The 16,384-nt window shown below is 34.3% G+C and overlaps 2 protein-coding genes across 10 annotated transcripts in view; both read left to right on the top strand.

Moving 5' to 3' along the window:
- The window catches only part of LOC126974069 (fasciclin-2-like), a 171,323-nt gene that overhangs the window by 20,653 nt on the left and 134,286 nt on the right, over positions 1 to 16,384 (top strand). The window lies entirely within an intron of this gene.
- Positions 1 to 16,384, top strand: part of LOC126974115 (uncharacterized) — a 250,369-nt gene that overhangs the window by 165,172 nt on the left and 68,813 nt on the right. The gene's annotated exons all lie outside the window — the stretch shown is intronic.

Here is a 16,384-nt window from a genome sequence, read left to right as displayed (position 1 = left end):
GATTTTAAGATCTCTACAGTCTACATCTAGATCTTTTAATGTTCAAATTCAAAACCTTTTAAAATGGTGTTACTTTTTAAATCCTTTTTCGATATTTCACTTGATAATTTACTAGAGTCTGCTTATAAGTAAACCATCGACATTTTAGCACTTTTTATCCGTGGTTTTATTTTGTTTTCGAATCAAGTATATTAATATATCACGCGCCAACGGCTTATATGGTAATCTTATTATTTTTTTCTTCCAAATCTGCTTTCATACACAAAAATGTGCCTATATAAAAATTATATTTATTAAAATATCCGATTTGTAATAATTTAATACAGCCTCCAACCGGCCTTGTCAGCATAATGTAATTCTTGCGATAAAATAAGGTAATTTAGACGAAAACCTCCCTTGTATTTTATAATAAAGGCCCAAGATTGTGTACACTTGCGCACAAATTTCATAAAAAATTCAACTGAAGCAATGCTATTATTAAATTCCTTTTTACGCGACAGACAGACGGCAAGAACGACGAGAAATGTGATTTGCATTTGTTTTTCCCACAGTGCGGTGAATTCATTGGCGGAGCGCTTTCTCACTATTGTTTGTGTAATTGTGGCTGCTAATGATTTTATTCGTGCTATCGAGATTCTAGATTGTTCTATCCTTTAGCTGTGAAGTACTTGCGTTTGATTTATTAAGGTAAGCTTAGTAAAAGGTCGAATGTTACCTATTATAGTGAAGTAACCTATAGGATATCATCCCCACCATCTGGATGTGTGGCGGTCCTCCACAGTGCTGTTTTCAAGGAGCTTTCTTCCTCGTACTACGAAGCTGTGGAATGGGCTTCCTTGTGTGGTGTTTCCGGGACGATACGACATGGGTACTTCCAAAAAAAGCGCGTACACCTTCCTTAAAGGCCGGCAACGCTCTTGTGATTCCTCTGGTGTTGCAAGAGAATGTGGGCGGCGGTGATCACTTAACACCAGGTGACCCGTACGCTCGTTTGTCCTCCTATTCCATAAAAAAAAGTAACAGTAGAGTCAACGCGCTAGTCTGGTACACTTTGCGGAGATGTTGAGTTCAGAAAACAATTGAATATATTTTAAAAATATGTACTGCTTATGTGCCATTAGGCTATATGTTGATAAATCAGTCAGTGTGTATATATGTATCTATAGATTATTCTTTACTTCATCAAATGGTTCATTTTTTTATTAAAAAAAAGAAAAAAAGTTTAAAAAAATCCAAAAGACTTAAGAGAGGTGGGTCTTTAAATAGGATCTCTTGTAAAATACATTTTTAGGTGAAACTTGACTTAATTTTTATTCCGTACATCTCTAGCATGTCGCATTACAGCCGGCCGTGGAGTAGGGGTGAAGTTGAAACAATTTTTTTTTAAATTATAAAAAAAACTATTGCTTTCAAGTAAGGTAGGCCGAGTAGTCTAGGGTGCCAGGTTTAAGCACTGGTTCCCGAGAGATACCCCACACCTTACAAAGGTTTTTTTTACTATGCCTTATTTATATCAATGACGGCCATATTGGATTATGGCGGATATCTTGCAACATCATTACGGCATACGAACAACGGAGTCTTAGTTAACGGCTTTCCGTTAGTTCCCTTTGGGACTCGAACCCTAGAAAAGGTTTTGCGAAATGAATAAAATATCCTTGAATAAAACATCTTTGATATCAAACAAAGAAATCGCGTAAACCGAGAAATTCAACGGACTTTATAATACATTTGAGACAAGTAAATTAACTATTATGAAGCTGAATAGCGCAGCTTTCCACGAATGCACAGCATGCCCTGAGAAATGTCGTACCTTTATGAGATATATAAATCTGAATGGAGAATAATATCTTCCATTATCGTGCTCACGTAAATCCGCAGTAGACAATAGTTACTTTCTGTGATAAAGTTAAGATTTGAGAGTGCTCTGTGCTCTTTACCGTTAAGTCGTCGTTTACACTGTAGAATGGAAAGATGTTACGTTTAACTGTTAACTCTAGATCATTATGTTGTTGTGTATAATTTTTAAGTGAAAATTTATTGAATTAGGCGTTACTTTGCGGAAATCCATAATTATACAAAATATTTAAGTTTTCTTTAGTGTTAATTCCGCCAATATTTGTTTTTAAAACAATTCGACACGTGTTTCGCCTCTTATTCGGACGTGTTGTCTCGCCAAAATCTGGCACGAGACCCTCGTGACAGAGTCGTCTTTGAGGATTTGCCTGAGGATGCCTCGTGTAGAGGCGAAACACGTGTCGAATTGTTTTAAAAACAAATATTGTCGGAATTAACACTAAAGAAAACTTAAATCATTTGCGTAATTTTTAAGTGATGATTTGTAGGAAATGAGACAGAGCTGTCACGCTCGACTTTAGCAGTAGGACTTTGTCAAGGTATCCAGGTAACGGAGTACTGGTTATTGAGACTGGTCGTTTTAAGGTAGTAAACTAAACTAGTCGCCTATTATTCCATTAAAATACATACAACTGCCACGAATCAACTTAACACCAACAAAAAGTATCACTACATATTATAAAACAAAGTCCTCCGCATCGTCTGTCTGTTCGCGATTAACCTCAAAACTACTGCACGGAGATTCATGCTGTTTTCACCAATCGATAGCGTGGTTCTCGGGAAAGGTTTTAGTATATAACTTATCAAGGTTTTGGCTTTATTTAATGTATAACAATTGTTGGATGTCGGAAAAAATAAGCCATCTGGGAGCTTTCAAAGAAAAGGGTTTATACATCATAAACCCTTTGAGATATAACGAAATAATGTATGGTGGAACTATGTATCTTATATAGATGGACAGAAAAGTCCTCGAGGGCATATGTCTATCTTTTAAGGATAACATACTATATCCATTTTAATACTTTAAAAAATTGGCAATTATCAAGCGGTAATGAAAGACCTGTTTACACTAATACGATATTATTTCGTAACATTTTATTAAGTAACATCTTAATATATATAAATTACATGTCATGTTGTTTGTCCGCGGTGGATTCCTAAACTAATGAACGGATTTTAATAGGGATTACTTCATGCAGTACAGTTTAGTCCAACTTGAGAGATAGGATAGTTTTTATTTCGATTTGGGACCCATAATTGTTTTTATTTTCAATATTTGTTTTGTATAGACTTATTTTCTATGAGAGAATGTAGTGACGCACGGTTTGACAGTTCCGCTGTGAAAAAATTTCATTATACCAACAGGCAGCATTTTTTACGAAATAATTCTTGATGTTTTGAATTATTATTGGTAAATTCCTATAAAACAGTATTTTTTTTTATTATCTACAGAACAAAGTCTGTTGGGTCAGCTAGTATATTATAAAATCATTCAGAAATATGTTGTATCATTTTTAACCCATTAACTTTGATTGCAAATTTTCGATGGCTATAGACTACGTCATTCCCGAATACGTACATCATATTCTTTTTCTATTGTCATAACAGTGTCTGTCGGGTCAGCTAGTTAAATAAATTTATTGAAGTAGGCGTTACTTTGCGGAAATCCATAATTATACAACTGATTTGAGTTTTGTTTAGTGTTAATTCCGCCAATATTTGTCTTTAAACAATTCGACACGTGTCTCTCAAGACTCTCAAGACTTTTAGTTTCGTGCCAGATTTTGGCGAGACAACACGTCCTGAGGATGACTCGTATTGAGGCGAAACACGTGTCGAATTGTTTAAAGACAAACATTGGCGGAGTTAACACTAAACAAATCTCAAATCATTTGCAAAATTATAAAAGTTAACAGTATTAAGGTGACATGAAAATTTATCCCCAAATTATATAACTCTATCTGTATCTGTGTGGAGTTCACAAACGACTTATATTTTAATTTGCATATTTTGCTGCTAACATCTGTATTTATAAAGAGTTAAAGCCAATATAGAAATTAACTCCTTATTTATCTACAATTAAGAGTAATTTCGTTTATGATTCATTAACTCTGATCATAAGTTATTTCTGGCTGTAAGTGTACTGATAAATACAGCCACATTGAGTGTAGGAAAGTACATTCGAGTTCTAACATTAAACGTGCGCGGGCCACGCGTTTAATTCAAGTATAAATAACTTAATACACTTGAACAGAGCCGGAACACAATTGAATAAAACTTAGTTAAGTGAACTGTAGCTTAAACTGTAACGTAACTACTCTGTGGAATTTAATGTAGCGGTTGGATTTACATACTGTTTACTTTAGTGAGTCCAATTGAGGTTGAAAAAAATTTTTAACAAAACAACAGCCGACTTCAAAAACACTATTCCAAAACAATAGATATAATGTGCACTGAAAAGTATAAGAATAATTGCTTATTTTTATACAATCTGATTAATTAATCTAATTCTAGTTTTTTTTCCTTTCCGATAAAAAAAAATCATCGAAGTCGGCGCGATATTGAAAAAAAAAGAACATACCGACAAATTGAGAACCTCCTCCTTTTTTGAAGTCGGTTAAAAATGGACATCGATCTATAAAGCAAATTTTTCTATAAAATTATTTTTCTTCTAATCTTATTCCAATCAATTTCAGGAACTATAAATATAATTATTTATTTCTTTTGTATTGTTAAAAAAATAACAATACAAACCTAATTTCCATCCTCATCTTGTTTTTGTATACAACCAAAAACAAGAACTGCAAAAAGCTCGTAATGTATTCAAAAACAGGGTAACTTCAAAACGACAAGTCCTATTATAGATATTCTTAAATGGTACTCGCTCGTAAGATTCGACGTCTCGTGCTGGAAGAAAGGAGGAACTGACTTTCGTTTGTCCTCCAATCCCATAGGAAAATACTACAGCATCGGTATGCATAAAATTTATGATAATAATAATATTGACACACTTTTGCACAAATTATCTTGCCCCAAACTAGGCATAGCCTGTACTATGGGTATAAGACAACGATATATTTAATACAATATACTTACTTAAATATACATAAATACATATGAATATCCATGACTCGGAAATAAACATACATATTCATCAAATAAATGTTCGCACCCACCGGGATTCGAACCCGGCACCTCTCGCTCAGTAGGCTGGGACACTAACCACTGGGCTATATGGGTCGTCATTTCATTTCATAAATTCTGATTTCACACTACAAAGTCACATTTATTTGTAGCTTCGTAATTCTATATTAGGAATAACCTAATATATGTATATAACCTCTATAAAGTTATATGAGGTCATAGATTAAATAGTTATAATATATATATATACAATTTCTTTTGATTATTTTATATAAATATTGGTTTAAAACAATTAGTTATTGTTAAAATGATATCCCACGCTTCTGGGATTAATTATACATTTGACCGCGTGCAACGCAGAGCAGCTCGAATTGTCGGGGACCCAGTGCTCTGCGAACGGCTGGATCACTTGGCGTTGCGTAGAGACGTCGCTTCATTGTGTTTCTTCTACCGCATTTATCACGGTGAGTGTTCCGAAGAGCTGTTTAACCTGATTCCTGCCGCCGAATTCCGCCTTCGCACGACACGCCACAAGCTAAGATATCATCCCCACCATCTGGATGTGTGGCGGTCCTCCACAGTGCGGTTTTCAAGGAGCTTTCTTCTACATACTACAACGCTGTGGAATGAGCTTCCTTGTGCGGTGTTTCCGGGACGATACGACATTGGTACCTTCAAAAAAAGCGCGTACACCTTCCTTAAAGGCCGGCAACGCTCTTGTGATTCCTCTAGTGTTGCAAGAGAAGGTGAAGAGAAGGCGGTGATCACTTAACACCAGGTGACCCGTACGCTCGTTTCTCCTCCTATTCCATAAAAAAACAAAATTTGTAATCAAAATTAACGAAGGATGCGGGACTCGAACCCGCGACCTATCGGGTTCCGTTCGAGCGCTCTTATCAACTTTAATTTGTATAGTGATTTAAAAGATTATTATTAATTCAAATTATTCAAGTTTATAATCTTAATTGTGCCTTCCTTTTGCGGATTGAATTATTTCAACGATATCTTCAAGTATAACTTTATCCATAATTGCTTGACGTCATCAAATAAATGCCGCTCTGGACTGTTGCCAAATCTAAGCACTCAGATCTTACCCCGGTTTAGAGGTTAACAACCATTTAAGATATCTGCAATTTCCAATAGCTATTATTGGAGCAGATATTGCACGTTACTTCAGTGGTTTTGTAAGTTTCCTTTTTGTTATATCGTTGCAATTATTGTGCTGATGTTGCAAAAAACGTTTGCGCGAGGTTACATCGATGATATTATTTCGTTTTAGCCGAATTGAATGGGTCCCATGTAACATGTTTTTGATAAGCTATAAAAATGTATAATCTAATGGTGTTTGTGTGAATAAAAATAATATAGATCAAGTTCGTACCTTGGACAGTGTCGTATATTGAATATGTCTAATAAGCACTCAGCGCTTCTTTTTACCAGTGGAAGGCTCCTATGCATAGGATGCCGGCTAGATTATTATTAGCAGTAATGTGAAAGCATTACTGTGTTTTGGTCTGAAGGGCGCGGTAACTAGTGAAATTACTGGGCAAATGAGACTTGATATCTTATGTCTCAAGGTGACGAGCACAGTTGTAGTGCCGATCAGAATTTTTAGGTTTTTCAATAACATGGCACTGCATTGTAATGGGCAGGGCGTATGAATTACCATCAGCTGAACGTCCTGCTCGTCGCGTCCCCTATTTTCATAAAAAAAGGTTAATATATATATATAATCGAACGGCAAGACGTGTTTTGTCTCGTAACGATAACATAAATATTAATAAAGGTTATTACGTTTCATATAATTGTTATAAATGATACCAATTGGAATACATTTTGAATGATTCATTGATGTGGAAATGAGAGTAACATTGATTATGGTTGGAAGTTATGTTTACATTTTGAAACACAAAGTCAGATACGAAGATGACTTCATTAAAATTGTTTTCAACATTAACGGCCTTACGAATAAACTTGGTTTATAGTTATACCTGAGAATAAATCAAGAATATGCAAAATGTTGACTATATAACTGACAATACATTGATAATTCTGAACTTGTCCGAAAGTTAGGCAGCCTAGCAAATAAACGCGGCAAACGTTATACGTCCGAAATATGCAATGTGTATATTAAAAAAAAAAAAACAACAAAAAAAAGAATAAAATGATATGGTGTGTTTAGGTGAAACTCAGAATATTTAATTTTTAACCGGAATTGACTTGACAAATGTTTATAATTTTTAACGTTTACAAACAAAAAATTACGAAAAGTTGTCAGTGCAATCCGTTAAAAGCAAAAACAACAAATTTATTGTATCTATTCTTTGTTTTGCGATTTCAGGATGCGCCATCTTATTACTTCATGATGTCGGAAAATTAGGACAATGTGCGCATTGTTTAAAATTAACGCACATAATATTTTTCAAACATGCCATAAGAAATATATTAGCTTTAAGAATTATTTCATTTTATCTACATTTCTGATCACGGTACTGAACTGTAGTATTTAAAGCAGATTTTAACTCATATTAACAGATAAGGATATCATCCCCACCATCTGGATATGTGGCGATCCTCCACAGTGCGGTTTTCAAGGAGCTTTCTTCCACGAACTACAAAGCTGTGGAATGAGTTTCCTTGTGTTACCGGGACGTTACGACATGGGTACCTCTAATAAAACGCGTACACTTAACTTAAAGGCCGGCAACGTTCCTGTGATTTCTATTGCCCTCCTTTTCCACAAAATAAATAATTAAAATTGTAGCACGAGAATTGGAAGACCTACTTGCGCCGAGTCGTAATGACATTTTTATGAAACAATAACTGCGTACAAAACCGAGTGACTCATCAGTTAATAAGTGGTAACTTTCACATTATTGACATTAACAAGAATAGCATCCGGCGGGAAGCGTGGATGACATATCATGACGTATCGTGTTACTTTACAAATAAAGGGGACAATAATTAGGGACCCGAACTTTGGACTAAGGAAGTCCACATTGATTAACCTTAAAGTTATAGTGAAAAGGGTCCGGAATGGATTGTCTGGTAAATATGTACAATAAGATAAATGGCTCTAGTGCTAAAAGTTATACATATACGTAATATATATATGTATAAAACCAGTGTCCTGATGTTTGTTTCAAGTGAACTCCTACACTAATGAACGGATTTTTATGGCGATATTACTTCAGTGCAGTTTAGTCCAACTTGAGAGATAGAATTGTTTTTAATTCGATTTGGGACCTGTAAATTAGTTCCAATATTTGTTTTTCATGGGCATATTTTCTATGAGAGATTATACTGACGTTTTACAGTTCTGCTGTGAAACAATTTCATTCTAACAACAGGGAGCATATTTTACGAAATAATTCGTGATGTTATGATAAATTATTGATAAATTTATGAAAATAAATATTATGTACAGAACAACGTCTGTCGGGTCAGCTATAAATAGTATAATATATAAGATATTTCCACCTATGTATTGACTCATCACGATATCTCTGGAATCATAAGGCGTAGTACAGACGCGAAATTTGTTAGGAATATTCCTTTCGCCAAGTAGAGTGCAGCTAAGGATTTTACGAAATCTTATTGCTGGGGCGTTATACTCTTTCACAGGTTTGGTAGATTTCAAATTAGTAGAGTTTTTTTCATTATGAACAGAACGTGTATCGGGTCACCTAGTATATAATAAAATCGTAATTTTGTAATTTATTATACACAAAATGTCTCTAACAAAAATTAGAAGCTTAAGACAAGAAATAATGAAACAGTTCTGCAACATCTAGCTAATAGGTAAAATTCATCTGGTTTAAAATAAACTTCAGAAGATTTTGCTGTATGCATCGTTGATCATCCAAAATCTTATTAATAAGCCAAAAAGTTGAACTTACTTAAGTGAGCCATAAAAATAATAGTTAAAAAAAACTTAAAAGCACGCTTTATATAAAATTCAAATAAAAAATAGAAAATAAATTTAAATTGAAAAAAGTGTAAAAAAAAAAATATTTTAGTGTCAAAAAAGCGTGGGGTGCGTTTTAAGATATTTTTAAAATAATAATTCATCTACAACCCACGCATTATTTATTTTTCATTTTTTAGTTAAATTTTCTATAAAAGCGTATTTTTAAAAGTATTAAGTAGTTTAACATCAATTCCTGCCTTGGTTACAAACATACAAACATGCATAAAAATATACAGGTGAAGCTACTATAAAGCGTATAAAAAGCTATTGGATTTTTTTTTCAGCTGTGTGCAAAAATATACCGAAATCTTAACAAACAAGTCGCGAGAGCCCATTGGTTTTTACCTTCGATAATTTATACGTCTAGATAAAGCCTCTTGCTGCTAGACAACCCATGAACACAGGCCAGGTTTGTTTCTTACGTGTGCGCGACAATGTACGTCTTACACTCACGATACGTATGTCACTTTGTGTTTGTGTGCGTGCATTTCTCAAGATAGAACTTAACTGCCAACTTAAATTTTTTCGACATTTTTTCAGCTCACAGTCTAGACGTATAAATGATCTTCGATGGAGGTTTTCGTTCCAACCGACAAAAATCTAAAAGATGTTTTTTTATTATAAGTACCGTATCAAAATCTAAAACTAAAAACTATTTGTTACTCCAGTCTTGCGCTCGATTCCAACGTGATTGATTACTATTCATAGAATCTCCACAAAATATTGTGACTATATTTAAATATATTTCACGTTGGATGCTGATATCCATATGTATGAATACCGGGTCCTGTGATGGATGATCTCGCGGTGCATACAGAGTATCTTTGTATTCAGAAAGCTACAGCAGTGTGTTAATATAAACTTAGATTAGATTAAAATGAAACAACAACAATACCTTTATTCATGAATTCTATATTTTAATATAATAAATAATATGTCGTAGGTATATTGTCAAAGCCGTGATTTTACATTTTCACTAGTGATATTATAATATAACGGTAGATTGTCAATCGACTTCATTTCTTACAATATAACGGCCTGGTAACATACTCCCAGCCATGACGTATAGTTGTCAAACATGGGCACTAACCAAAACCAACGATAATCTCAACAAACTAAAAACATGTCAACATAACATAGAAAGAAGTATACTAAGGATTAAGAAAAGCGATAAAATAAACTCAAAAGAAATAAGAAAAAGGACAAACATTGCAAACGTATCACAAACTATTAGTAAACTCAAATGGCAATGGGCAGGACACCTAATACGAGGCAAACAAGAAAAATGGGCCAAAATAGTAACAGAATGGTATCCTAGAGAAGGAAAAAGACAGAGAGGGAGACCGAGTCGTAGATGGAGCGACGATTTAAAAGATGCCGCTGGTGTGACGTGGACCAGATCATGTCATGACCGAGAAAACTGGAAGAGCCTGGGGGAGGCCTATGCGAAAGGAAAACAATCTGTACCGATGTCTACTGCAAACTAAATGTAAATCTAAAACTATGTGATGATTGTTATTAAAGGCTATTATTATTATTATTATAACGGCCTGGTTTTAGTTAAATTGTAATGTCACGGGTACACTATAGTGATCTAATAATAAATCTATAATATGTTTTGGTATATTACAAATGAAGTTGGCTGTGTGAGACGTAGAGCGTTCTGATTGGTAAATTTTGTTTCATACGCAATTGGCAAAACATTTATAGTAAACATTGGAGTGTGTGTTCTATTTTCCATCTGAAATTATTGTTCAAATAGTAGTGAACAAGGGCCGATTCGGTCAAGCACTCACCGGCCGCTGCCGCGGCACGCTACGCTTATCTCGTGCGTTGTGGTCAACAGTCAAAACTTGTTTTTGGGACCTACTAGTGAAAAAAGGCCGATCCGTTTAGATAACAATTAGTTGATTACACTAATGCATAACTCAAAAATAATTACTATATAATAAAAACAAGAAGCAGACCAATCAGAGACGGTCTCATAAACTGATCACCAGTAAAATAATTGTCAGAATATCATGTCCTTGAATTATCACTATAGTGTACCCGTGACATGGTAATGTCACTAAAACAAGGCCGTTAAATAATTGTAAGTAATAAAGTCGATTGACAATCTACCGTTTTTTTGTAATATCCTTCAAAAATACATGCAATTAAGACATAAATTACATCTTGAAGTATTACAGCAATTGGCGCAGTTACGTGATTAGGGTCGTATTGTGATACACTACACCATAGTTTGCTTTGACGCGTTTTTAATTAGATGGTATTATTATTTATAGGCTGCCTAACCATTGAAGCGAGTGAGGCAGCGGATGCCAGAGAAGGAGTAATAGAGAGTGAAGAGACAAAAACGTCCCACATTTTCGTGTCACAATTATTGCTTTTCATTTGTAAAAAAAAATTCCTCATGCGGGCAAAGAAGTTTCACTTCAAAAACTGTTAAATTCTTGATTGCGGTACTTAGCGTTCTCAAAATATATTTGAAGTTAAATATTTAGGACATACAGACAATATGAGGTTTATTAAAATACGAGTATGAATAATAAAGAACAGACATTTTCTTAATTGCCACAATTACATATGCAACTCGGTCGCATTCCTCGTTAGCTCGCCGAAATAAGCCATTTTATTCATTGAAAGAGTCATTTAGATGCCGTTCCAGTTATAGTTTTAAAATATGGTGTGAGTACAAAGTACACATGTCAGACATGAAACCTGCATTGTGCATGAACCTCTAAACTGCATATGAAATCCTGGTACATGTTGCTAGGATGACACATGATTTCAACCGCTGTGAAAGACATTACTATCACCGCTACCATTTTTATGTTCTCCTAGTGTCTATGTAGGACAATCTTTTCTTCAACTATGATCGCCTGGTACCAAAACATACGTTAAATCTTATGAATATATTGGGTCTGTCTCTTTTTTTCTGTCGCTTTTTCATTTCATCGACTTTCAAATCACAGCGATGCTAAAGAAGTATTATTCACTCCAAAAACTAAAAAGTCGTTAGAATAGCAAGGCAAACTAAAAAGTTGTATAACTATTTTTAAATATGGAATTTGTTCAGCGGCGATAAAGTCCTCTGGGAAAATTTCAATTATAACAAACCGTTTGCTATTCGTAGAAGCGTTTTTTTTTTTAAATTTTCAAACTATTTAGTTTCATAACAGCAAACGGCACAGTTTATAATTAAAAGGCTAACTTTCTTCGTATATCGTATGAGTGTTATTTTTACTGCTTAGAATTTAACTACATATTAATAAAAATATTGGTTAGATTACTAATGAACCCATTCTTCTCAGGCCTGAGGCAATCATTTTGTAATGGGTGGTAGTTTTTTTGACTTTCAATAAGTGATTTCATAAATGTATTTATGTATGTTAATATGTATGTTTATATGAATTTATGTATGTTTAAGTAAGTATATTGTATTAAATATATCGTTGTCTTGTAACCCATAACACAGGCTATATATACTTAACTTGGGGCAAGATAATTTATGTAAAAAGTGTGTCAATATTATTATTATTATTATCCTATTTTGAATAAAAATATTTGAATTTGATTTTGAATAGATTTTTGATGTAACAAATATTTTGTCTAAAATATCTTCTTATATATAAACTGATAACAGGACCGATTGCTGTGGAGATCTTTGGGGGAGGCCTTTGTCCAGCAGTGGACGTCTTCCGGCTGATGATGATGATGATATAAACTGAATTATAATAATACACATAGGTCGCAAGTGTTGTTTACTTTTCTAAATACATACATATTTAATCATACACTAAAATGTATAATTTGTTTTAGTATTTTTAAATTTTTAACAAAGGCAAGGTTTCCAGATTCTTAATTTGAACATTTTGCTGTCATTTATGAATGAATAAATAATTTTGGAAAACTGATAATTAAAAATTGTTCTAGGTGACACCATAATTAATTCAAAATTTGGTGCTATAATTTTTTTAATTGGTACACTGTCTTTGGTGTTTGGTGTGTTTGTAAACGGCGAGATCTATTTTCGGTGTTGATATTAAATATTATATATTTTTATTACCTTATATTTTTTTTTATGGAATAGGAGGACAAATGAGCGCACGAGTCACCTGTTGTTAAGTGATCACCGCCGCCCACAATCTCTAGCAACATCAGAGGAATCACAGGAGCGTTGCCGGCCCTTAAGGAAGGTGTACGCGCTTTTTTTGAAGGTACCCATGTCGTATCGTCCCGGAAACACCGCACAAGGAAGTTCATTCCACAGCTTTGTAGTACGTGGAAGAAAGCTCCTTGAAAACCGCACTTTGGAGGACCGCCACACATCCAGATGGTGAGGATGATATACTTACTTGTGGCGTGTCGTGCGAAGGTGGAATTCGACGGCAGGAATCAGGTTAAACAGCTCTTCGGAACACTCCCTGTGATAAATGCGGTAGAAGACACAATGAAGCGACGTCTCTACGCAAAGCCCAGTGATCCAGCCGTTCACAGAGCACTGGGTCCCCGACAATTCGAGCTGCTCTGCGTTGCACGCGGTCAAATGGATCGAGCTGATACCAGTATCAGCTTCGTAATATCTGGCGCACCCCAGGGTGCGCCAGATATTATGAACTTATTTCCCGAAGTCAGGAGTCAGCTCTTTTTTAGAGTAACTCTCCTATCTTAGAGCTATCGCTCATATTTTGAGGAACTTTATCAAGAATTAACACGTTTTTATTTCATTTTCAAAACTTGTCATATGATTTTTTTTTATGAACGCAGTACTTAGCGCTAGTTATACCATAAAATAATATTATTTTTTATTATGTTTGACTATTGAGAAATACTTTAAAGACCAACTCTTCTTTTGAAGAAAATAAAATGTGCTCTGCGAAATAACTTAAAAAGTAAGAGTTTTTTGAAAAATAATGTTGAAATTCAGTTTGAGACGAAAACAATTCTACGCGAGCCAATTGATCATACTCTAACAATATATTAACATATTAATTTGACATTATTTGGTACTTTTATCTAATAAATAACCGCAAAAATATAACGCACCCTAATTGTGTATGATAACGTCACGTCGTGGCCTCACACGTCACGCGCAAAGAAAAACAAAGAGCCGTTAACAAAGGCCACAGGAGGGTGTCTTAAGGAATACCGTCATATTGTTCCCCAAACTTAGTTACGGAGGGTATCCAGATCGCCCCTCCTCGTTTCTATCCTCATCGTGTGACCATTGTCTTATAAAGCCCAGCATGAATTATGTGCATTTATTTTAGCTTTTTATCAGAATTTAATCCATATTCAGTAGGTGTGTGATCACCTTTATAGTGGTCGTTGAGAAATGTATTTTTCATTTTTGGGAGCATCCTTATTTGTAAAGTCCCTTCTGTTTATGGCTTGCAACCGGTTTTAAATTTAACGGTTGTTGTCACCGTTTAAAATCAGTTTGTATGTATTTTTTTTATGACTATAAGGGACGAGACGAGCCGGACGTTCATCTGATGGGAATTGATTCGCCCTCCCATGACAATGCAGGGCTCTTGAAAAATCCGAAAATTCTGAGCGGCACTACAATTGCGCTCGTCACCATGAGATGATGTTAAGTCTCATTTAAATACGGCGCCCTTTAGACCGATACATAATATTGCTTACACATTACTGAATCACGGTAAAAAAAGGTACCGTTGTGGTACCCATAATCTAGCGTCATCCTCTACAAAAGAGCCTGCCACTGGTAAATTCTCTTAGTCAGCTCTTACGACACCCTTCCCTATTCTTTTTATGCCCCGGGGAAGCACAGAGCATAAAAATAATAGGACATTTGTTTCTAGTGTATGCATTATGGGTTTGTTTAATCATTATTGATCAGTTGGATTCGCAAAGGTTTGAAACAAGACTAACGTATCTACCAAAAGATAGTTTCAGTGCGATGTTGTTACCCAGACATTATATAAATCTGAATGTTAATCAAAATCAGATACCTACAGTAACAATAGATTAGATTACCTTTTCTATCTTGCTGTATCTTCGCTTGATATGTTCTTTTCTCTTGCACGCTTTGTTTACATACGCTCACAAAACACAGATAGATTGTATACACTATCGAATGTGTGTGGTTCTGACAAATGACTTGGCTATGGAAAATATGAAAGTTCTTAACTGAATGACGAGTTCTCGGTATTCGAGGACTAACCAAGAACCGGTTAGAATTATTTTTCAGTTTCCAAGCCTAGCTTTTAAAAACAACATCCGTTTTTACCACCGGTTTTTCTCCCTTTTTTATAATTTTTTTATTGACATAACCATTAAACATTACAAAAGAGTGATAATGATATTGAAGGAAAATTTTCATGTGAGATTACTGAGTCTGTGTATCGTCTTTGTCCTTCTTTTTTGTTCAGAAAGTATTAGATAAGATCCTATATTTAATAGGTGGAAAATAGGAGAGTGTTTGTCCCAAATAATAATATATTTAACTTTATAAACAAAACATCACTGCCCATGTATTTTGTAACACCAGAAGAAACATAATACTTCTCATTAGGGTTCTAAAAACCACATCGAGACAAAAAATATTTTGTTCCATCTGAGCTACAAATACTTTAAGAAAAATACTACCAACTCATTACTGTATAGCATTATTTCCCATTTGCCAGGTCGCGACTCGGTCCCGGGCCATCAAAATAAAATACCGTTTCGCAACATTCCCGCCTTGTTTTATAAAAAGTCCATCGCATAAATTTTTCATACATGAACTGGAATTGGTAGAATTTTTCAAACATGAGTTTGTAGAAAAATAAGCTACAGCTACATACTACTACATTAGTGCGAAACTAAAATTTTGTGACCCAATAGGCGATTATAAATTATCTAGAAAATTTATTGAAGTACACTCTACACGAGACTGCAAGTTGTTGTAGTCTCGTGCCAGATTTTGGCGACTCAACATGTCCTGAGGATGCCTCGTGTAGAGTCGAAACATGTGTCGAATTGTTTAAAAGACAAATATTGGCGGAATTGACACTAAAGAAAACTCAAATAATTTGGAAAATTATGTAGTACTAAAAATCATTTTACTATTAATAATTTATATTATTTTGGCTTGGCTTTTGGCTTTTTTGTATGTGCATAAAAATCTATAATCGCATCCCAAAAATAATAAGAGAGGTATCGTCAAATAGGAATTTCTCATCTAAATTGAAAATATACCTGAGTAAAAACTGCTTATATTCATTAGACGAATATTTTCAACTAAAAACTTGACTATATATTATATAATACTGCTAATAATCTTTTTTTTAAATTGATATTATTGTTACTAATGATTTAGAAATGTATTTTATAAAATTTGCACGTCATAAATGTAGCAAATATGTATCTTATAATATTTATGTAAAATCAATCTAACATGTCTGT

The sequence above is a fragment of the Leptidea sinapis genome, chromosome 31, assembly GCF_905404315.1.
Source record: "Leptidea sinapis chromosome 31, ilLepSina1.1, whole genome shotgun sequence".
NCBI lineage: Eukaryota > Metazoa > Arthropoda > Insecta > Lepidoptera > Pieridae > Leptidea > Leptidea sinapis.
Note: the sequence above shows the minus strand (reverse complement) of the source record. Positions and strands in the feature narration are given on the sequence as shown.